The sequence below is a fragment of the Phascolarctos cinereus genome, unplaced genomic scaffold, assembly GCF_003287225.1.
Source record: "Phascolarctos cinereus isolate Bilbo 61053 unplaced genomic scaffold, phaCin_HiC Scaffold_726;HRSCAF=1367, whole genome shotgun sequence".
Lineage (NCBI taxonomy): Eukaryota > Metazoa > Chordata > Mammalia > Diprotodontia > Phascolarctidae > Phascolarctos > Phascolarctos cinereus.
Genome location: NW_027556098.1, coordinates 87,095,475 through 87,120,654, shown reverse-complemented (window position 1 = coordinate 87,120,654; position 25,180 = coordinate 87,095,475). Strand labels below are relative to the sequence as shown.

The 25,180-nt window shown below is 39.3% G+C and overlaps 2 protein-coding genes across 4 annotated transcripts in view; one reads left to right on the top strand and one right to left on the bottom strand.

Annotated features, from left to right (window-relative positions):
- CMSS1 (cms1 ribosomal small subunit homolog) overlaps positions 1 to 25,180 on the bottom strand; it is a 414,201-nt gene that overhangs the window by 325,677 nt on the left and 63,344 nt on the right. The window lies entirely within an intron of this gene.
- FILIP1L (filamin A interacting protein 1 like) overlaps positions 1 to 25,180 on the top strand; it is a 342,434-nt gene that overhangs the window by 261,841 nt on the left and 55,413 nt on the right. Inside the window, exon 1 of one of the 2 annotated variants that reach the window (XM_020978329.2) lies at positions 19,320 to 19,495. The exons of the other annotated variant lie outside the window; for it this stretch is intronic. The gene's annotated coding sequence lies outside the window, so the exon portion shown is untranslated. Of the gene's footprint in view, positions 1 to 19,319; positions 19,496 to 25,180 lie in introns of those variants that run through there. 2 annotated transcript variants of the gene reach the window in all.

The following is a 25,180-nucleotide window of genomic DNA, read 5'->3' as shown; positions in this document are numbered from 1 at the left end:
ACATATGCTTCTTGAGAATGAGATTGTCTCTTTTTTTCTTTTTTCGTCTTTGTATCCCGATGAGTAGAGCACCAGCCCTAGAGTTAGGAGGACCTAAGTTCAATTCTGGTCTAAGACACTTCCTAGCTGGGTGACCCTGGGCAAGTCACTTAACCCAACTTGCCTTAATTTCCTCATCTGGAAAACGATCTGGAGAAGGAAATGACAAACTACTCTAGTATTTTTGCAAAGAAAATCCCAACTGAGGTTATGAAGAATCCGACATGACTAAAACCACTCAACAACAAAGTCAGCAATCCCTGGCATCTAGCCAGGTTCCTGGCACACACTAGCTGCTTAACAAATTCTTGGGTTTATAATTATGAAGTATCTTCACATCACTCCTCTAAAAGTGCCCTTGATCCCATCTCCTTCCATCTCCTCTATCTCCCTCATCATCCCCTTGTGCCATATAATGTCATCCCATCTCCTGGTTCCTTCACTGCTACCTTCAAAGACACACAAGTCTCCTTCATCCTTTAAAATTGTTTCCTTATATCTTATCATCCCTTCGAGGTACTGGCTGGCATGTCTTCCTTTTCTCAAACTTCTAGAGTAAGCAATTTACATGATTTACCTCTGCTTGCTTGCCTTTCACTCAGTGAGCATTTTTCCGGCTTCCAACCTTATCATTCAGTGGAAAGGACTTTCTCTAGTTACCAAAGATCTATTAAATTGCCAAATCTGGTGGTCTCACCTCAATCCTCACCCTTCTTGATCTCTATAACACATTGGAAACTGCTGACCACCCTCTTCTCTTGGCTACTCTCTTCTTTGTGCGTTTCAGAGACACTACCTTCTTCTGGTTGCCTACCTGTCTGACCCACTTCTCCATTTCCTTTGCTGGATTATTTATATCACACATACTCAGATTTGAACATATATGGGTTTACCCAAAGGTAGTGGCCCAGATCTTTTCTTCCCCTCATGTTCTCTTTTGGTCAGCTGTCACTGGTTTCATTATTATCTCTATGCAGATGACTCCCAGATCTATATATCCAAGTCCCAGTCTTTCTCCTGAGCTCCAGTCCCTCATCACCAACTACCTAGGATGTCCTGGAAATATGTGAAGTTCACATTACTCCAAACAGAGCACATTATCTTTCCCTCCTAACACTACCATCTACTGAACCTCCTTATTTCTGTTAAAAGTACCACTGGAATCCTTCCAATTTCTTAATTCATAACCCCAGCATTATTCTCTACCTCACCTTGCATATTAGCTCAGTTGCCATGCTTGGCTGTTTCAATCTGCACAATACCTCTCACATCCAGCCCCTTTTCTCTATTCTCTACTTCACAGCTACTACCTTAGGTCACCAACTTTTTCCTGAAATGCTGCCACTGGCCTCCTAATTGATTTCCCTGCCTAAAGTTTCTCCCCATTCCAATCCAGTCTCCAAAGAGTTACCAAAGTGACTTTTCTTAAACTCATATTTGAACTCCATAAACTTCATTGGCTTCTGATTGCCTCTAAGACAACACTGAACTCTTTTGTTTGGCCTTTAAAGTCTCTCAGAACTTTGCCCCAACTCATCTTTCCAGGCTCATTGCACATTATCTCTCCTCCCAAACTCTGAGGTGCAGGCTACTGGCCTTATCTTTGTTTCCCACAAATGACACATGGCACTCCATTTCCAATCTCCTTGCCTTTAGACTGGCTGGGCCCCAAATCTAGAAGAACTCCCTCCTTCACTTCTGCCTCATATAACCCCTAACTTATTCATGTTGAAGCTTAAACAACACCAACTACACTATGCCTTTCATTTTTCCCTCAACTGCTGGTGTCTTTCCCTCCAATTACCTTATATTAATTTTAAATTTATTTTGCATGTGTATGCATATGCACAATGTATTCATATGTATGTGTGCATTGTACACACATACACACACATACACACAGAGTTCAGAAAGTCTTGGTACAGTTTGAAGCTTTAATAGCTTACATATGTATACATATATATACATGCACACATACATACACATATGTGTATATGTATATAATATCTTTTTTCACTCCTATTCACATGTTGCTGAACAAAGAGAAAATCACTAAACTATGATGAGTGGATAAACTACAATTTTTTTTAAAAAGTGTATTTCAACTGGGTCCTCAATGCAGCAAGGCAATCTTTTGCACCTCTCTAATCAATTCTTCACAGCAGATTTTTCCAAACCTTTTCATCCCTCCTAAAATCTCTTGTGGTTTCCTCTCTCTCATTCTCTCAGCTGAAGACTTTGCTTCATCATATTTCACTGAGACAGCTGTAACCAATGAGAGCTTCCTCTTCTCCCATCCTTATTTCACATTACTCAGGTATATCTCCCACTATCTCCTTTACCCCTATTCCTTTATGGAGGTATACTTTCTCCTTGTCAAGGCAAACCACTCTACATGCATAAGTGACCCCATTCCATCCCATTTTCTCCAGCAGGTTGATCCCTCTACCATCTCTCTTGCTAATCTCCAACATCTCCCTTTTTCCTGGCTACTTCCCTGATGCTGATAAATACTCATGTCTCCTCCAGTCTCAAAAAACCCTCCCCTGATATCTTTTCTGGCTATTGTCCTATATCTCTCTTCATCAAGGCTTCCTTGAGAAGACTGTCTACAGTCAGTGTCTCCACTTCCTTTCCTCTCATTCTCTGAAGTTTGGATTCTGATCTCATCATTAGACTGAAACCCACTCTCTCCAAAGTTACCAACGAACTCTTTATTGCCCAATCTAAAGATCTTTTCTTAATCCTCATCCTTTTACCTCTCTGTAGACTTTGACACTGTTGGTCATCGTTGGCTCTCTGCCATCGTTGGGACATTGCTCTCTCCTGGCTCTCACTCTACCTGATGGATCACTCCTCATTCTCCTTTGGTTGATCTTCTTCTAGATCATTCTAGATCACCATGGGTGTCCCTCCAGGCTCTATCCTGGGTCCTCTTCTCTTCTCCTTTTGTACCATTTCACTTGTGGATCTTGTTAGCTCCCATGGATTTAATTACCAGCTCCCTGCAGATAGATTCTGAGTTTTACTTCTCTCTTAACCTCAAGTTTCACTTCCTCAACTACTTATTAGACATTTTGAACTGTTTACTCTGTAGACGTTTTAAACTCAACTTGTCCAAAACTGAATTCGTTACCTTTCCCCCAAACCCTCTTCCATTCCTGACTTTCCTCTTGCTCTCAAGGGTACCATCATCCTCCAGTCACTCACACTAGCAACCTAGGTACATCCTCTATTGTTCATTCTCTTACACCCCAGCTCCCCAAATCCCATGCATTGCTAAGTTGTATCTTTTTCCTTTGCAACATCTCACCAATATGCCCCCTTCTCTGCTGACATTGCCACCACTCTGGTACAACCCTACATCACCTCATGCCTATACTAATGCAACAGCCTTTTCACTGGCTTCTCTGCCTTGTTTCTCACTTCCTCAAGTCTCCTAGCCTCCAAGTCTCCTAGCTCCAGTTCATCCTTTACCCAACTATCAAACTGATCTTCCTATCACAAATCTGACATCACTCCCCTAATTCAGTAAATTCTAGAGGCTCCCTACTAGGATAAAATCTAAAATATTCTCTTTGGTCTTTAAAGCCCTTTATAACCTGGCTCCTTTCTACCTTTCTAGTCTTCTTACACTATACTCTCCACTATGTAGTCTATAATCCCATGGCTCTGGTCTCCTTGCTTTTAACACAAGACACTCCATCTCCTGATTCCAGAAATTTTCACAGACTGTCTGCCATACCTGGAATTCTCTCCCTCCTCACCTTCACCTGACTTCCCTAGCATCCTCCAAGTGTCAACTAAAATCCCTCCTCCTGCAAAAAGTTCCTCATCCTCTTTACTTTTAAAGCCTTCTCTCTGAGATTACCTCCAATTTAGTGTGTGTGTGTGTGTGTGTGTGTGTGTGTGTGTGTGTGTGTATGCATTGAATTGCCAAACTCAATGGCCTTTTCTCAGCCCTCATCCTTCTTAACTTCTCTATAATCTATGACACTGTTTTTCTCCTTATTACCCTCTTCTCTTTAGGTTTTCATGACTCTGCCGTTTCCCAGTTCTTTCTCTTCCTACCTATCTGACCACTTCCTCTCTGTCTCCTCTCTGTCACATCTGCTGTCTCAGACCTTCTTTTTTCCCTGTCTACTACAACACTTGGTGAGCTCATGAGACTTATAACTACATTTCATGGATTCCAATGCTGATGATTTTCAAATCTACCTATCTTGCCCTAACCTCTCTGTTGACCTCCAATCTTTCATCTCCAATTGACTATCAGACATTTTGAACTGGATGTTCTGTAGATATCTTAAACTAAACTGAACTTGTGGTCTTTCCTCCTCAAAGTATCCTCCCTTCCAAACTTCCCTTTTACTGCGGAGGGTACCACCTTCCTCCTCATCCTCCCAGGCTTGCAACCTAGGTTTCATCATCAACTCCTCATTCTCTTTGTCACACCCCATTCCTGTCCAACCACTCAGCTGCTCAAGCAATCTTCCAAAAGCACAGGTCTGATCATGTCTCACCCCTTTCTCTCCCTCTCCCTCTCTCTCCCTCTCTCTCTCTCTCTCTCTCTCTCTCTCTCTCTCTCTCTCTCTCTCTCTCTCACACACACACACACACACACACACACAAAATTCCAGGGGCTCCCTATCACTGCCAGGTGTTTGGCATTCAAAGTCCTTTGTATCTTGGCCCCCACCTTTTCCAGTTTTCTTACTCTCTACCCCACTCCATCCTCTGTCCCCATCCCAAGTACTCTTAGATCCAGTGACAATGACCTCCTTGCTGTTCTTTTTACAAGACACTCTATTATCCAATTCCAGGCTTTTTCACTGGCTGTCCCTCCTGCACAGAATGGTCTCCCTCCTCATCTCTGCCTCCTGGTCCCCCTGGCATCCTTCAAGTCTCAGCTAAAATCCTACTTTCTACAGGGAGCTTCTTCTAATCCCTCTTAATTCTAGCACCTTCCCTCTGTTGATTATTTCCTATTTATCCTGTATATAGCTAGTTTGCAGGTTGTCTCCCCCATTAGATTATAAGCTCCTTGAGGGCAGAGACTGTCTTTTGCCTTTCTTTGTATCCCCAGCACTTAACACAGTATCTGGCATGTAGCAGATGCTTGATAAGCGTTTATTGACTGGCTGTGTGAAACTTACAGTCCTTTGAGAACTGCTTAAAACACTAAGAGGTTAAGTAACTTGACCAGGGTCACACAGCCAGTATAATCCAGAAAATGGATTTGAATCTATGTCTTCTCTTTCTGGCTTCAAGGCCAGTCCATGACCCCAGCATGGTGACTCACATAATAAGTGCTTACTAAATGCTCAATGACTGATATCAAAGCTAGCATCCAGCCTACAAAAAACATGGGGGGAAATCACAGAATCCAAGACTAGTGGAGTTGAAAAGGCCCTTACAAGTTATTTATCCAACCTGTACCTGAATCATGACTCTTCTGGGCAACATATGAAGACATGTGGTCTTTAAGGCTTTAACTAAAAGGACGTTGTACTCACTATCTGCTCTATTTTTAACAAGATGACAAGTCCCTCTGCCGTCTAGGGAGATAATTTATGACCTTCAGGTAAATCATTTATTATGTGAAATGGAAGGAGAAGAATAGGAGAGAGGGAAAACCTTAAATCTGGAGGTTCTGGTTTCAAGTGCTACTTCTAACTAGCTATGTTGCTCTAAGCAATTATTTAACCTCTCATTGACCCAGGAAATTCCCTAAGACCAAGCTACAGAGAGCTGATCATATCAGTATCAACAAAGGCAGTTTCAAAATGGGTGTTCTCTAGACTAATAAAGTCACAAGTACTGACCTTCCTTTCCCCAAAAAATAAGGGAAAAAAAAGAGGAAATGATATAACAATGTTTTATTTTCCCCAACATTTTCTAACTTCTCCATCTAAAGCATGATGAATAATGCACTAGTCAATCACAAAAAATGAGGACAAAGGAAAGGACTTTTTTCCCCCTCTGTCTGGCAGAGATCTCCAGACACAAATACTAAAAATTTCACAAGATCATAGATTTAGAACCCAAAGGGAGCTTTGATATCCTCTAATATTCACTATTTCCTCTCTATTCATCTTACAGCTGAAGAAACTGAGTTGTGACTATCCTAAAGTCACACAGGTGGCAAAGTCAGGATCTGAAACCAATTCTAGCACGCTTTCCGCTAAAGATCTAACCAATAAAACAAGAGTTTTTAATGCAACATAACTTTCTAGTTTGAATGCAGAAAAATGAGTTTTGGGGCAGCTAGGTGGCCCAGTGGATAGAGTGTAGGGCCTGGTTTCAGGAAGACTCATTTCCCTGAGTTCAAATGCGGCCACCACCACTTATTAGTTGTGTGATCCTGGGCAAGTCATTTAACCCTGTTTGCCTCAGTTTCCTCATCTGGAAAATGAGCTGGAGAAGGAAATGGCAAACCACCCCAATATCTTTTCCAAGAAAACCCCAAAGGAAGTCACAAAGAGTGGGACACAACTGAAATGACTGAACAACAACAAAAAAACAAGTTTTAGAAGCATCATAAAGTAATAGACACTGAAGGATTACTTAAGAATCATTCCCAATGGCCTGAGTTAATGCAGTTTCCAAAATTCCCAAATGGGAAAATCTTCCTTAATTTGGAAATACACCCATTGTCACTGTAAAGACCTGAGAGTCTTGCATCTCAGTCTTGGTCCTGCAACCTCACCTCACAGTTTAAATAAGATTCTGAATTAGGATGAGAAGCCAATGCCACAATCAGTGGTAATAAAACCAGGCCAATGCTCTTTAGGTCACTGACAAGAAAGGGAAGTGAAAGGAATTAGCATTTGCATAGTGCTATGTGCCAGGCACTGTGCTAAGTGCTTCACAAATATCTCATTTGATCCTCAAACCAAGTCGGTGGGTCCCAATTTTATAGGACACTGAGGCAAACAGAGAGAGGTTCAATGACTTGCCCAGGTTCATACAGCTAGTAAGTGTTGGAAGCCACATTTGAACTCAGGTCTTCCTGCCTCAAGGCCCACAGCTCTATCTACTGCGTCATCTTAGAAGCCATCTAATCTAACCCATTCATTTAACAAGTGGGAAAAATAAGGCCTAGTGAGGTCAAGGGATCTAAGTTACACAGGTAATAAATGGCAGAACCAAATTTCAAATCTGACTCCAAATCCAGCACTGTTTCCCAATACGTGATGCTCTATCACACTGAGGCTAACATGAGAGAACAGACAAGATTTGGCATATGGATATGCGGGATAAGTATGAGTGAGGAGTGGAGGATGATCCCAAGGCTGGAAGCCTGGGTAACTGGGAGGATGTTGGTCCCGTTAACAGTAATGGGAAAGTTTAGAAAAATTTGGGGGAAGAGCATGAGCTTTGTTTTCCATAGTTTGAGACATCCAAAAGATCGTTACTGATTCGTGACTGTAGTTTAAGAGGAGACTTACGGGGGCAGTGGATAGAGCACCGGCCCTGGAGTCAGGAGGACCTGAGTTCAAATCTGGCCTTCAGACACAAAACACTCACTAGCTGTGTGACCCTGGGCAAGTCACTTTAACCCCATTGCCTAACCCCCCCCCAAAAAAAAAGAGAAAGAGAAGGAGACTTATAGAGAGCATTTACATAACTCTGGAAACCATATGCACAGATATAACTGAAGCTAGGTGAGCAAATGAAATCACCAAATGAAATAGTGTCATATAAGGAGAAGAGGGCCCAGGACAAAATCGGGGTAGGGGTGGGGGGAGATACTGTTAGTTAAGCGTGACATGGATGAAGAACCAGTAAGAGAAACTGACAAATAGAAATATCAAGAGAGAGCAGAGTCACAAAAACCTAAAGAGAAGAAAGTAATAAGGAGAAGAGAGTGATCAACAGTGACTGTGTCAAAGGTGGCAGAGAGGTCACATTTGTATATTCTCTTTAACCCTTTAAAAGTAAAGAAGATAATGAGAGTGATGATGACTTCTCTAATGAGTCAGATTCTTCTATTTATTTGAGCTCCACTCCACAAATACACAAGCTATACCTTTGGAACTATTCCCCATCTGTCCCCTTTCAAAGTCATCCTCCCCAGAACTGCTAAATTGATACTCCTAATGTACAAGTCTGACTATGTCGCTCTTCTGCTTCAAGACTTTTTAATGCCTCTCAACTGTCTGAAAAATAACTTCCAGACCTCCTATTAACAAGTGTCTCAGGCCAGACTTGAACTCAGGAAGAGGACGCTTCCTGACTCAAGGTGTCGTACTCTATCCACTATACCACCTTGCTGCCCCAAACAGAAATGGGGGCCACTAAACATATGGATCCATGTGGGCATCATATTGACTTAGAAACCCACAGATTAATATTATCTACATTTTAATGTATTTTCATTTATTTTGTTAAATATTTCCCAATTGCATTTTAATCTGGCTCAGGCTGTACTTGGGAATGTGTCCCATGGATGGGCCAGGTTCTTGATGCCTCTGATCTAGTACAACTTTCTCATTTTACAGAAGAGGAAAGTGAAGTTCAGATACTATGGGTTAAATGGCTTTCCTATAGTGATACAGTAAGAAAGAAGGAGGTCCTCTATACCCAAAGCCATCACTGTACTCTGCTGCCTCCTATTTCTATCTCTACTTTACAGATTAGGAAATGAGTTTAAAAAAAAAAAAGCCATTCAGTGGTAGGCTGAAGACCAGAATTGAGTGCTTCAGCAAGTCACAACTCTTCTGTCTGGCTTTTCCCCTACTACTCATCTGATCTTATGTCCTACCACTCATGGAGAGGCAACCAGTCTGTCAGGCCTGCTCCTGCTCTCCCACACACACCCCAGGTTTAGCCCCACCTTGGTACCTTTGCACTGTTGTCCAACCTAGAATTTCCTCCTCCTCTGCTCTCCACTGTCTATAACTTATTTGTACTTCAAAGACCTCAAACTCTACCTGGAAGCATTTCCAAAATACTCAAGACTAGACTGATCTCTCTCCTGTTCTAAATTCCTGTTACATCTAGAATTAATATTTAACAGTTTGCCACTTAAATGCTGCCTAATTTTTCAGGTGTATTAGTCATAATGTCCCAAGCTAGTCTCTAAGTTCTTTGAGGGCAACTACCTGCCTCACAATTCTTTTACAACCCCCAGAGCACAGAGAACTGATTTAGTGGCCACTCAATAAATATCTGTTGAATGATGGATTTAAAATAAATCATTACTTACAGAACAGGTGGAATTTCTGTAGACATTTACACATATGTAGTATACCTTCCTTTCAGTATAAGTCTTCGCAACCTCAGTTTTTCTTTTTTTTTTTTTGTTACGTTTTAAGTTCCAAACTGTCTCCCTCCCATCCTGCATGAGAGGAGGACACCATTACACACACACACACACAAAACCAAACTCTGTGTGTGTGTGTGTGTGTGTGTGTGTGTGTGTAACCATTATAAGCAAATGTCTATTTATCTGTTCTTTCTCTGGAAGAAGATAGCATCTTCCTTTGTAGTTGATTTGAGTTTTCATGATACTCAAAATAAGTTAGTTGTTCACAGTTGTTCTAACAATATTGCTGTTACAACATTCTCTTGATTCTGTTCATTTCTCTCTTCATTATTTCAGCAAGTCTGTTTTTTTTAAAAATCAACCAGCTCATCATTTCTTACGGCACAATAATATTCTATCACAATCATATCACAACTTGTTTAGCCATTCCCCAACTTATAGACATCCCCTCAATTTCCAGTTCCTTGCCACTACAATCACAACTGCTATAAATATTTGAGAACACATAGGTTCTTTTCCTTTTTCCTCAATCACCTTGGGAAACAGACCTAACAGCTTTAAAGAGGAAACAATATTTGCTCCCTCTCAGATATCCTATCAAAAGTAGCAGTCTTGAATTTCTGAAGTATAAACAAGGTTGCAATTTAGAAGTGGTATTTTTAGCAGCTCAAATAAACAATGAATATATTTATTCATTGGTATCACTGGTAATAATAACTTATTGGTAACTGAAGAGCTAGGAAACTTATTTTCTGTCATAAGCACACACAATTAAGAAAAACAACAGACAAGATTTGAAAGTTAGTCACTAGTTGCCATTCTGATTTAACATCACCTTCTCATTCATCCATCTATTTGGATAGGTAGTAGTCATAAGCTGTGTGCCCTACAAAATGCTATTAAAAATATTTAGAGATGGAATAATCAGGGTCACCATATTTAACATTATCTGTCAGAGGCTAGACAGAATTAAAGCAAATCAAGGTCTTAAAAAGAGTCTCCATCTCAACCCTAAAAATGATTTATGTTTCCTATGTTAGAGTCCACTACGTTTGTCTGTTAGTTTTATTTGTTTTGTTTGGGGAGGGGAAGGAGCAGGAGGGCAAGGTGTCAGTTCGGTTAGGCTTTCAAATGCAACCAGAAAAGTGTTTGCAGTGGTTGAAGTGAGTATTATTCTGCCGTCTTTCCAGACGTGGCTGTCAATTCATGATCATGCAAAACAGATTATCCAAGTTTTTGACTCTACTTTCTGCACAATTTCAATTAGAATTTCGTTTTGCTTAAGTGGCTATCAGCATAGCCTAGAAATTCTGTTTTGCCAATTCAATTCCACAAACACTTACTAAGCACTTACTCAGTGCTGGGCACTGGGAACAGGGGAGACAAAAAAGAAAAAAAGCCCCAGGCGTCAAGGAGGATGTAATTGACGGAAGGCCAGTATTAATATAGCTAAAGAGATGAGGGAAGGGTGAGTTATACTCAGGCATCTTTTTCTGCCCTAGCCTGCATGTTGTAAGCAGCAAGGCGCCCCACCGAACAGAGTGCTTGACCTGGAATCAAGAATCCAACCCCAAACACTTAACAGCTGTATAGCCTTGGGCAAGTCACTCTGCCTTAGTTTCCTCATGTGTAAAACGGAAATGATAATAACAGCACCTACCTTACAGGGTTGTCGTGAGGATAAAGTGAGATATCTGTTAAGTGCTTTGAAAACCTTAAATCACCGTGTAAATGCCAGCTATTACTATTATCATAGCAAAGTCATTGCATAATGTCCCCAAAATAGGTACACTCAAAAAAACTTGGTAAGTGATCAAACATGAGAACTGGGGGAGGAGTAACAAGTCAAAAATAACAACAAAGTTTTAAACATGGGAAACGAGTGAGCTCTGATCAACTAAATGCCCAAATACAATTTCAGAGGACTGATAAAGAATAAAGAAGAATGTTGCCCACCTCATGAGAGATGACAGACTCCCCTCCCCAGCAAAAAAGAATAAGAAATGAATTTTTGGATGTGATCAATATGGGAATACATATTTTGTTTGACTATGCTTATGTGATACCCCACTCTCTCTTTTTCCACTCTCCTCTTCCTCCCATCCTCCTTTCCCTCTTTCTTATAGAGTAGAGGGAAGTGCTTGACAATAGGAAAAAAATTAAAAATAAGTAATATAGAGCTCCTAGGAGAAAGGCATACAGTCGTCCCCCCCCCAAAAAAAAGGGAGGAATAAAAGACAAATTTGGAAGGCCCAGTAATAGAAATTTGGATTGGGGAAAAAGCATGCATGCTGTGTTCTACCAAAAAGGATGTTGACGGCTAAAGGAAATAAGGAATTTACAGAAGTAAAACACTTCTATGTTGGTGGCACTGGCTCTTTATTCACCACCATCCCTCTTAGGAGTTCTGGCACTTTACATTAACTATGCAAACAGCAAAGGATCTCAAGTGCTAACTCTAATAAAATAACCACAAGTTGCTAAATTGAGATCACTAGGGAAAAATACAAGTAGGAGAGATTTCAATATGGAAAAAAAAAGATCAAGATAGAAGTTTTCTTTCTTTCAGTAGCAGAATTGTTTTGCATTAGCAAATGGGGACTAATATGCCTGTCAGGGGAAGTGTGATATCAGAGAAATAATCAGAGAAGTGCGTTACAGAAGAAAGAATTCCAGATTTAGAGTTAGAGGGCCTGGTTTTGAATCCCGTCTCTGTTACTCATTAATGGTATCACGTTGGGCAATTCACTTAAGCACCAGGGTCACTTTCCTCACCAGTAAAATGAGAGATTTGGACTAGATAGTCCCTATGATTTCTTTCAGCTCTAGGTCTACGACCCAATCTGTAGGTATTTATTTGCTATGTCCATACATATACACATAGAGGATTCTAAAGATAGACCCTGCTTCTCCAAAAACTGGTGACATCAGTTATAGATCTTTTGATACTAGAAGACTCATAAATCAAGAGATTCAGCATCAGACAGCCTCATAATATAAAGAACATCAGAACTGGATGAGACAGACCTTAAAAACTATCAAATCCAGCTTCCTCTTTTTACAAGTGGGAACTGAGGCCCAGAGAAATGAAGCGATTTGTTCATGCTCATACTTGTTCATGGTCATACTGCTTGAGAGGCAGCATGGTACAATGGACAGAAAACTGGCCTTGTTAACAGAAGATCTGGGTTCAAATCCAACCACTGATACACAATGGCTATATGGCCCTGCACAAATCACTTAGCCTTTCACAGTGATATAGCCCATCCTCTAAAACTCTAAGACAAAGACACAGTCTTGCATTAATAGGGGCACTTTCCTCAACAGATCCCTATCCCTATCCATACTATTAATGGCAGAGACAGAATTAAAAACCACACCATTACAGATTCATGAAGGAGGTGGTCAGAATTCTTACTTGAAGAAATTACTAACCTGGACATTTTCACTTCATACAAATGTGTATATGTTTATATGTAAGCATATATCTATATAAATTCGTATGTAAATGCATGCGCTTTATTCACTTCTTGGTAGATTTACATTTTCAAAGCAAAAGGCCAATTTTACCAAGTTATATATAAAAACAAAGTAAAACTATTTAATTTCCTAAATTAATACAATGTAAGGAATATTTGAGTTTCCAAAGATGAAAGGGAATAGTTAAACTTAATCTACCTCTCTTTTTTAACTCTGGCCAAACATCTTAGTGATACCCTTAAGTATTTTCCATTCACTTTAAATAAAACCATTTCTACTCTAATTGGTGCCCATGGACTTTTCCAAAAACGTTTTCCCTTGGTCAATGGTGGCTCCATGCATATACAAAAAGACAATCTGCCACACTTGTTTTCTTCAAAAGTTCATTACTAAAAAAAAGCATAATAAGCATAAACTGTTTGACAGGGTCACTTTAAAAATGGACTGGATAAAGCACTGGGAACAATCTGTACTGGCAAAGGACAAAGAAGATGACCTAATAGGTCTTTTCCATCTCTAATTTCTGTGATTCTAGGGTTTTTTCTTTTTCTTTCTTCCTTTTTTTTTTTGCTTCTGCAGTAATACTTGTGAGTACAACAATTTCTCAAAACTATTATTAGTTACTAAGGAAACGAAACATGTTTGCAGAAATAAATAAGCAAACTTACAGGACCTAAATAGCAGGCCTTTCCTCTTCCCCATTTGATTCTCTTATGGTGGCGTCATTTTATCAATCCTTAATTCTCACCAAGTCATCCTGCTGACCTACTGGCGCTCTCACCAGATTACTGCAGCTAATTCATATCTTACTGTGTAAACTAAGTCTATTAGGTTTTCCATTAAATAGAAGAGTCTTTGTTAAATAGAAGGCTCCATGCCTGTCTTGCTAAACTTTTGGACCTGAAGGAATCAAGATCAAACTTTATATAGAGGAAAAAACCAAACAGGGAGCTCCACAGACACCAAGGAACATTGGTTCAATATATAGTACTTACTATAAGATAACCCTTTCTGGAGAGAATGCATAGTAAGCTCTTCAGAAAAGCAGCATCATGAGACTAACAAGAGAGACTGATGGCTAATGCTGGAGTCAGCCTAAGTTAGGTGGTTTTGTTGGGTATCATGTTGTTGTTCAGCCATTTTTCAGTTGTGTCAGACTTTCCGTGACCCCATTTGAGGTTTTCTTGGCAAAGATACTGGAGTGGTTTGCCATTTCCTTCTCCAGCTCATTTTACAGAGGAGGAAACTGAGGCAAACAGAGTTCAGTGACTTGCCCCAGAGTCACACAGCTAGTGAGTGTCTGAGGCCAGATTTGAACTCGAGAAGATGAGTCTTCTTGACTCCAAGCCCAGCCTTCCATCCACTGTGCGACCTCGCTACCTGCTGGGTATCAAAAGATCATCGATTTGGAGCTAGGAAGAACTTTAGAGGCTATTGAAGACCAAATCTCTCATTTTACAGATAAGGAAACTGAGACCCAGAGAGTAGTGGGGATTTACATGCAGCTCCTCTGACTCCAAAGTCTTTCTGCTGTATGACCTTACTCAGTGCTCTGTAAAATAAAGCAGCAGCAGCAGGAGGAAGAACAATGGAAGAAGACTGCTACACTCAACAAATACAGGAGGACAGACATGGAGATGCAAGTAGTAGATAAGGGCTGGGCTTATCCAATGCAAAGTTCAAAGTCATCCAGTTAAAAGCATCTCAAGTTGGAGAGAATTTTTTTCTTAGAGTATATAGCCTTGCTGCATATTTTGCACTAGTGTATACATTAACACACACACACACACAGGAGGGTAGGGAATATATGAGATAGAGGGACATTTTTATAGGTTTCATTTTTGTTGGTTTCATCATTCAGTGAGACTTTCTCTTCTGGATTTCCTTTTTGGCGCCAAATTCTGTGTTCCACTTGGTGTTCAAAAATCACCTTCTGCCTTCCTTCACTGAACTGTGTGGCAGTAGAGCAGAAACAAATGGAAACAGGCAATTGCAGGCTTGGCTAATGCACAGGGGCACAGCTGCTTTGCAAGAGGGTTGCATGTGTGAGAGAGTACTGTGACACGGAATAAATTAACGCTAAAGGGTCACACTCTGGCCAACACCAACTCTAAACTGGGAATTTAATGCAAGGCAGAATCATGAAGCTCCTGTATCCCTTTCCTCCTGTCCCACTCCGTCCTCCACATTTTACTCTTAATCTTCTCCTCAACACAAAAACAAAACATGAGTTTTTGTTAGTGCTTTTATATTGATCCAGCCAAATGGTGAAGAAAGCTTTAAGTTTTGAATTCGCATTCTTCAGGACTATAGCAAAGCAGAGACTTTACCTACAAGCTTACCCCAAAAAAGAATGGGTAACAAAAGATTAAGAGAGCTATGAAGGTTTGGTGGATCTAAGTTTTGTTGGACTCAACTGAATACCTGAAGATGGTCCCAAGTCACTGATGAAATATAAACAAGGCAGCTAATATTTAAAAATGGGAAATGAAACTTGTAAAAAGAGGGAAAGGAAGAACACTTTCTTTAAAAAAAAAAAAGAGAGAGAGATTGAGGCATTTTTGGCATATTTCAACTCAGACACTTCCCAATAAACATCCAAATAAAACCACCTCAAAGAATATTCCCTGAAAACAGTTTATTGAATGTTAATGACATACCTCTTTTTTGTTAACTGGTATAGTACAGTATTCATGATGACTGTGTCTCTCAATGTTAAATTTATTTATATTGTAATAGTCATCGTGAATACTGAAATCATTTTTAAAAAATAATTTAGAAGAGCTGTTGTTGATAATCGTGGAGTGCCCACTGCACACTCAGGGCATTTTAAAATAGTTAAATGACAATTATTATTATTATTATTATTATATTGCTAACAGTAACATTTATAATGCTGGTGTAGAACTAATAATATTTCTTAGCAATTCAGCACTGTCTCATTATATTGCCCTCCACATAGAAAAATTTCTTCACTAGTCATCCTAGATAAAAATATTAAAAATTTTATTGATAAAGACCAAGTAAAGAATCTCTGGATGATTAAATGCATGGAGGATTTAAATTTTAAGATGCACTGTAACTTCCTGTGTATAAAATAAAGTGATCAGTCTTATGGCAAACAGAGAGAACAGGCCTAAGGAGTGACGTTCCTCCCCATCCCCCCCACAATCCCCCCCCTCCAATCCTCCTCCCCCTCCACAATACCTGAGTCTCAATAATTCTACTTTAAATTTGCATAATGGAAGTACTTGGGGAAAAAAGGCAAGAAAATGAAAAATATTTCTACAGAACAGAGTTGAAAAATGAATAACATAATTGACATATAAGTTGTAATAGATTTCTTACATAGTAATAACTTATATTTACATAGTGCTTGAAAACTTGTAAAGCAAAATTGGACATATATTTCATAGTTTATACTAACTGTGAAGGACTATAGGTGTTTTATGGCAGCTATGTGACACAATTAATAGACCACAGAGCCTGGAGTCAAGAAGACTCATCTCCTGATTTCAAATCTAGCCTCAGACACATACTAGGTATGTGACTCTGGGCAAGTCACTGAACCTTGTTTGCCTCAGTTTGCTCCTCTGTAAAATAAGCTGGAGAAGGAAATAGCAAACCACTCCAGGATCTTTGCCAAGAAAACCCCAAATGGGGTCACGAAGAGTCAGACCTGACTGAAATGACTGAACAACAACAAATATGTATTATATTATCCCTCCTTTACAGGTAAGGAGGCTGAGGCTCAGAGGTTTAAATGACTTGCTCAAGGTCATACAGCCAGTGTCATAGGCAACCCATGTCTTCCAGAAGTCAACTCCAACATTCTACCCCCTATGCCAAGCTGTCTCTCTACATGGTCAAATTAAGAATAAATAGTCAAGTTTAGAATGAATGATATCCAGTTCTACAATGAACAAAAGAATTGTTGCACATACCTCATAAGGAGAATGAAAACACAATAAAAGTTTCAGAGAACAAGAAAAATTAAGGGCTTAATTGACCCAGCTCAAGTATTCACCAATAGGATGGTACTTCTGACTGAGAACAGCAAGGAATCCCCTTTGAAAGATGCCCTCAACCTTCATAATGGGAATGGATTTGCACTGAACCCTATTCTTTTGCCTGCTGTACTCTAATGACCTTCGAGATGTAAGCCACTTTGTAAAGATGGCAGGTTGGACTTGGGGTGGTGATCTATGGCTAAAGATAAATTAACTGAGGAATGCATTAATTAGCTAAATAAATACCTTGCCTAGCACCACAGCTTAACCTGGTCACTGAACTAATTAATCACCCCAAAATCAGTTCAAGGTGGGACATATCCATCATTTCCTTTAAAGACAAATCATGTGCTGTGACCTTACTTCTGGGTGCCATCAAGTCAGATTCAGCCTAAAGCCTGAATAATGCAGTATCCTAGAAATGGACCAAGTATTAGTCCCAATCTCCCCACCTCACTCTCCCCCCCCACCCCTAGTACCTTAACAAAAGGCTTTTCATCTAGTTAACTTACCTGTCCTTCTGATTTCACCACCTATAACATGGGGACTTTGGTCAAGATGTCCTCAAATATCCCCTTCTATGATTCTGCCATATGTAAAGGAGAGGGAAAAATTATAAGTCCAACCTATATATGTAAACTTACATATACATATACATATACATATATATACACACACACACATACATATATATGTATATATATACACACATAGAATGAATTATAAATAACACAAAGCACTTATACAAAAATAAAAAACAAAAAATACCAATAGCAGAGTTAGATTGGTAAATATACAGTACCACTTGTATTTGAGTCAAAGGTAAACTCAAGGTATAGAATACTACATGAATACATTTAACTAGAAACTCTAATTAGTTTGGGGCTGTTTCTGCCAAAATAGCTTATGCCTCATATACTGCTCATAACAGTCACTATGTCCCATCTTGTAAATGATATTGCTTAAAAGTCTCCTGAAGGTTTCTCAATCCACTTGGGGCATGAAGGGGAGTTGATTAATAAAATCACTTACTTCATGAACTTAACAGAAATGTTCACTGACAATGAGCGACATTGAGCCAACCTCTAAAAAGCTAATGGAAAGATGTCCACAGATTAAGCTTTAAGTCTAGCTAAAGGGCATAGTTGCTCATCCGTCCCAGTCAAGCAAACAAATCTATTAAAAATCAAAGGATGGAAGAAGTCAGTATAAATTCTGTCTTGATGGCACCCAGTGGAGAAACAGCTAAACCAAGCCCACAATAAACAATCAAGGTAAATACAGTATACAATTTCTATTCTACATATTTATTCTAGACCATCTCTCCTATCTATTCTTCTAAAACTTCAACACATGAATACACATGACAAAAAGCACACTATTTTCATTACTTTTATTTGGCTAAACATATGGAAACAATAATTCTATAGACATATGTACATCATATTAGGAAGCAATCCTATTTTAATGCAGTTTTTAAAGAGCTTCTAAATAGATTGAAGCTATTAAAACGACTCAACTCCTCTGAAGCCTGCAAATAAAGCAGCCACATCTATAATTTATTTAGCAGAAATGTACCACTCAGGGAGGACCCTGACTTCAGAACTTAATTCTCAATGTGCACAGGAATTAGGAGGAGAAGTCTCATTAACCCTAAACAGGATTTATACAAGCAAACTTCCTCCCACATTAGAAGGTTATGGACTTCACACATTTTTATTTTCTTCTTGTTTCGGGAAAGCAGCTTTTGTTGTTGTTGTAGTGGGGCAGGGGGTGGGGGTGGGGGGAGAGGTGTTAAGAGACTGTACATGCAGAATAGAAGGAATAAGGAAAAGAAGATGGTTCTTAAGCTAAATCCTACTTTTATTGCTTCCCCTGTGAATATAAAACATGGCATTTATTTTCCCTAAAAACATTTCTCTGGAAATTGATCACTTCTAACTGAATTAACTAAAATGAGGACATGCAGAAATGGGGGGGGGAGGGCGCTCAGGGAAAGAAAAGGTTCTTTTTGGGGAAAAAATGCAAAAAAAAAAATTTCATCTGGCCTTCCCATCATCACTTGAGGAATTGTTTGGTAGTTACATCATCAGGAAATAAAATACTATCCTCTGAGGACCCCAACTCTTTACAAAGAGATTTTTTTTCCCTGATGTCTGAAATCACCTTCAGAGGCTGTTCTCCTCAACCTTCTTCTCCTATCTCCTCTTCCCCATCCCTCCTCCCAAATCCCCTAAGACTATATACAAAAACCTTCCAGGCTTTGAGCTAGGGAACCAAGGTAAGGGGTGTTATTAAACTAATCAGCTAATGGCTTTCAATATCTTTATTATCAATAACAAGAAGGAATTGGTGCAGCTTGGCCTTCCGTACATTCTTTCCCAGTGAACTGGATAGACAAATGAAATGCTTCACACAGTCCTGAACGTCAGCGGGAGCCAGAACCCATTAATAAGCTTTCTCAGTTCTGGCTATCACTAAAGTACACTAGTCAGACACGACGAGTCTGCACAACACAGAGCTCCTTATATGGCAATGCCATGACGTAATGCTCCATAGGCTTGGGGCATGCAAAGAGCCTATCTCTCATTGTTTAGTACAAGTCCTGGAATGCTCGCATCTCTGATATCTGAGAGGACTCAGCACTAAGAAGCAGGGGGCCAAATCATGGGATTCCACAGCAGATACATCTAAGGTAAGAGAGAGAAAGCTGTCTTTTCTTTTCCTCTTAAGAAAACAAGGGGCCCTTCTGTCAGAAAGAGAACTGAGCTAGTGTAGATAGGTCTGTTCTTTCCCTTTCTTTCTTTTCACATGCTCTCGGAATTGCAGCCTGTAAACAGGTTCCACAAAGTGTGTTCAGTTAACCCTTGTAGAAAACCTTTCCCAGCTTATCCCAAACTTAAACCAGAACTGCAGAAGAAACAGATGAGGCATTTGATTTTAAATGTTAAGAAGGTAGGAAAAGTTTGGTATTACACACACTTTCCAAGTGAGTGCACATGGAGTACTGCCTGTATTTAAATAGCTTTGAGAAAAAGTAAAAATGAATTGTAAAACACTCACTGGTCTCACATTTGTGTCTCTGCAGTTGGGTAACAAAAGGCACATACATATGCCATCAGTATATTGCTTACTAATTGAGTGATTTAACTGAAAATTTTGTGTGAAATATTAAGAACATGTTCAAGAATTATCATGTGCCCGGCTTGAAAGTAAAACCAATTTAAGACTTAGAATGGGAGGCTCGCTGTTTCACTAGCCTGCATTTATCTATACACAACACTTCTTTCTGAATCTAGCGTGCAGATGTCAATGTGGAAAGAGGAAGTAACTGCCAGAGCTTTGAGGTGTAACTTTTTTTTGCTTCAACTTTGGTCACTGGATAAATGCACTAAATCTATTCACCCAAAAATGATGTCTTGGATCAAGGTGTGCCCTGTAGAAAACTGCTTTCTTAACAGGATATGTCTACAAAAAGTATTTTGTTATTCAGTAGAGCTTTGGGGTTTTGAACATAATGACATCTAAACCTGGAATGAGCTGATGCTATAAATTAATTCTGATGGTACAAGAAGACACAGTCAGCAAGCTTAATAAAAATGTGTAAGACACTTGGCTTCTTTTCCCAAAATTAAACTCGGCAGAAATATTTTTTCTAATGACAAGTATATAGTTCTTCCAAGTTGAGAAATCAGATTAGCTGCTATACTGTAGTTGGAATGAAATAGTTATATGCTTTTTTGGTTATGCTGTACTTGGACTAAACATATATTAGAAGACATAAAAATTAAATCTACTGTGACAGAACTATTTCCTCTTAAAACTCACCCCTGTGTTTTATAGTATGTATAGTGGAGACTAAGTGTTTCACAGGCATAGCTTACTGACATGTGAATAACCATAACTGAGTTTTTAAAGATACCTCTGCATTTGATGGACTGTGAACACTCCCACCTCATTTACTGGAGCTACAACAGGGCAGTTATAATAACATAATAATCAGGTGGGGGGGGTGTTTGTTTTTTATTCAAGATTTAAATTTTAAATGAAAAGACAAAACAGACAGTAGGATATTTAATGTCTGTAAATTTTTTTATACCTTCCAAACCAGGGTCACGCTTGCATATTATTGTCTCCTGTTATGAAGTTCTTACAAATTCATGAGGAAAATAACATCTTCCATTTTTGTCTCAATTAGTAGAGTTTTACCAATTCACTGTTGTAGAGCAATTAGAGGCTCTTGTTTCCAGCACCCCAAGAGAAAATTTATTTTTCATTCAGGCTGAAAACAGGTTAAGGGACCTGCAAGTCAGTACTGATTAGTAAGTTTCCTTAGAACTATTATTTTAAGCCTAGAGAAGCCTACAATAATATGAAGAGAGAGGAAAAAGGCCAACACCCAGGCCATTGTGAAAAAATACTGAATATGCAATAACAAAGTTGTTTATTTGGTATAGGCTGTAATTGGAAGAGGAAAAAATCCCTGCCTTAGGCAAAAGGTTATTCTGCTCTTTTGAATCTAATATGGAAGGGAAACAGAAACCATTAATTACTGTTTCAGCCATACCCAAAGTACCATCTGTATCACAAGCGGCAGCTAGCCTGTTGAAAACATAACTTCTATCAAAGCTCTTTACAGCTGTATTTTCCATAGTCTGGATTTTTTAAAAGAGAATAAGCATTGATCTGTCCTCCCACCACCCTCATGCCCCCCCCCCAAAAACCGTTTCAGCATTCTACAGCCTTCTTCTGTGTAAAGTACCTTAAGGGGCACCACTATTTCAAATCTAAATTCTTCCTAAATTTGTATTCTCCTAGTATGGAGAATCACTTCCTACTTCTCAGGAAATCTGTATGTCAGAAAGAGTTAATTTTAAAATTGATGTGTTAATAACATCCAAGGCTAATGAATGTGTATCAACTTGATAAAGCTAATATAACTCCACCCTACCCTTTTACACAGTTAGTGAAGGGAGACAGTCCTTGCCTGAGAGCACTGGAATTTTTGTATTATTTTCCAAATGTTATGATTGATTCTATAGAAACAGCCAATATGAAAATACAAACCAGTCCTTAATTTTCACTCAAACTGTAATTCACATTAGATATGACTCCTTAAAAGGCTTCCGGGATTCTGCCCCCTCTTCCCTCAAGGACCTTTAGTGCCAAACAAGTATTCATATGACAAAATGAAAATGAGAGGAGGACAAAATTACTCTGCTTTTGGAGTACCTTCTGCAACACAGATATCATAACAATGATATCTCCAAACACTGGCAGTAAGACCCAAGACCCTTTGAGAGAGAAGAGGGAAGAAGGAAAGTGTCACTAATTAAAAGTACTAGAGAGGTACCATGATTCTGAATGGTAGACCTCGGACCTATTTTAGAAGTTTGACACAAGTAATAAGATATTACTTTTTTCTTCCCTTCTACCCTCAAAACAAAACCAAAATCTCATGTTTTAAACTACTTTGATGTAACCATCAAGTTAAAGTGTATCTTCAGGGTTTCTTAAGTTGTATCTGACTAAAGCTTTAAAGATGAAAAGGTACTAATAACAGGTGATCAGCATCCTAAGTATTTTAGCAAATATTCTGGGGCTGCGCCTGTTTTTACTATAATTTTTTTGAGCTAGTCTGTAGTCACTGAATGGTCAGTCAGTTAATGAGCCATTTTCCCACCGAAATGAACTGGTATGTTACAGAGAACACAGAAGTGTAAGCTTTTTACACTTCTAAGTGGAAAAGAGAACTCAAAATTAGCCTATGGAGAAGAAGTAAAAAAAAAAAATGGGATGGCATAGGACAATGTTTTTACATAACCCTAGCCTACTACACCCCCCTGCACTTTCATCAAAGAATGAAGTCAGTCCCTGAAGTTAAGATTCTTGGGCTTCTGGTAAATCTATCATCCATGCACAGACTAAATGAATGATGGGCTCTTTCTCTAGCTTGAAAACAGTCTTTGAGTTCAACTGAGAAACAGAATCTGTGAAAGTAGTAGAAAGACACAGAACTAATAAAAAGCTCATAGAATTAGGCACCCTTCTTTCTCTTCACCACATAATGATACTCTAAAAGCAATTCTGACCAAAAGAATAAGCTGATTTTCCCTAGTTGGGAAATTCTGGGTGCATAAAGAAGGTTAGGAAGGCACAGTGAGGAAGACCACTCACTTGTCCTTCTTGAGTGCTAGGGAAGATATGTTGATGTAGTGGAAAGAGCCCTGGATTTGCAGTTAGTGAAGGAAGCAGTTTTTGAATCCTGTCTCTGCTACTTACTAGCTGCTGTGATATTAGGGAAGTCACCATTCTCTAAGCCTCTGTTTTCTCATGTTTGAAATTCAAGGACTGGCCTAGATTCTCTCTAAAATCCCTTTTTTCTCTCAAGCCTAAATTCATAAGTGTTACTTACCTCTTTATTCCATGCATCAATCATTAACACATCATCTATAAGTATGAAGTTGATGATAGCAGCTGTTTAAATTCTGAGGATACCCAGTTAATAGCCCTCTTTTTCCTCCCTAACCATCTTCATACCCTTATGTCCTCTTCAGTTCAGAACAATATGAATCATTAAGGAAATAATCCCTTAAGAACACTACTGGATATTGGAATTAGGAGCCCATCAGAGCACTTGTATGAATGCACACACAAGGACTTTAAATGCTTGGTTTCCCATATTTAGAGTAACTATTGGTTCCAGCTTGAATACAGAGACTACTAGCATAAAACAATATGTTATAAAGGCAGAGGGATGTAGTGAGCTCATTAGGTGTGAGTAGAGACGGAAACTCAGATAGTATCAAAATTATTTGGTTTGAGGGAAAGTGCTAAAAAATACTCTTTCCTTAGGGGCACTGAAGCACATGGCAATCATTACCCTAGCCTAGGCATGGAAATATCCATAGCAAGCACTTAAGCCCAACAACTAAATTATCATTTCTGGAGAAACATTAACAGACACCTATTCACCAGAAACATTCTGAACACACATTCAATTATTTACATTATACCTTGATAGTGAGGCAGCATGCTATCTAGGGAACAGAATACTGGTTTCAATGTCAAGAGACACAATCCCAGTTCTGGAATGTACTCACTGTGTGACCCTGGACAAGTCACTTTACCTCTCCCATCTTAACTATAAAATGGGGATAACAATATTTACGCTACCAACTTCATAAAGTTATTATGAGGAAAATGTTACAAAAGATTTAAACGATTCCACACAAGCGAGTTCTTACGTGGACGTAAGTCATATGGACTATTCAATGCCATCCAACCCAGGTACATTTGGGGAACGTACATAGATGTTAAACCCAGGACAGAGTTTAGAGATCATCTCATACAATGCCTTTTGGAAAGCTATAAAACAAAATAAATTCCCAAGATCAAATAGTTAATTAATGGCAAAGATACAACTAGAATCTGTCTTGACACCCCACCCCCCTCCCCCAACCTCTAGGGCAGTACAGTTTTCACTACTATATTTTGCTCCCTTTTGCTCACTGAATTCTACTAAAATGATGACAGCTTAGACAGTCTAGAGAAAAACAAGGGAGTATGAAAATGTCAGTATAGTGGAAATATCCTGGTACAAGAGGTCTAGGACTAATACAGGTTAGCATGTTATATATCGAATGAGTTTATATTCAGTTTTTATTGTGTGTAGTTACTATGCTTTGTTGGATATGATCTGACCTAAGGCACAGCCTAATCTGTGAAGTAGCAACTCATTATTATGCTGTTTTATTTTGTCTTGTTATACTAGGCCCCTCTGAAGTAACATCAAAAACTGAAATCACCATCTTTTCTCCCAGAGCTGTGGCCTCTCCTAACTTTGCTATTTCCGTCTATGGCACCACCGTTGACCTAAGTCTCCCGTATTTAAATGTTTAGGATTATCTTTGCCTCTTACCTCTTCCTCATCTCTCATTTCTTACAACTACCAAGTCCTGCCAATTCCATCTCTTCAACATATCCCCCCTCAGTCCCCTTCTTCTTTGCTCCCACTTCTACCACTCTTGAACAGACCCTCAATGTCACCTACCTGGAGTAATTGCAATAGCCCGAAGCTAGGTGGTGCAGTGGATAGAGCGCTGGGCTTGGAATCAGGAAGACCCCGGCCTCAACACACTTACTAGCAGTGTAACCCTGGACAAATCAACTTAACCCTGTTTGCCTCAGTTTCTCATCTGTAAAATGAGCTGGAAAAAGGAAATGGCAAACCTCTCCAGTACGTTTGCCAAGAAAACCCCACTGGGGTCATGGACGCTACTGAAAAACGACTTAACAACAACCTCCTACAGGGTCTTTCCACATCCTCCTTTCGTACCACTGCTATAATTATTTTCTTTATGCGGAGATCTGGCAGTTT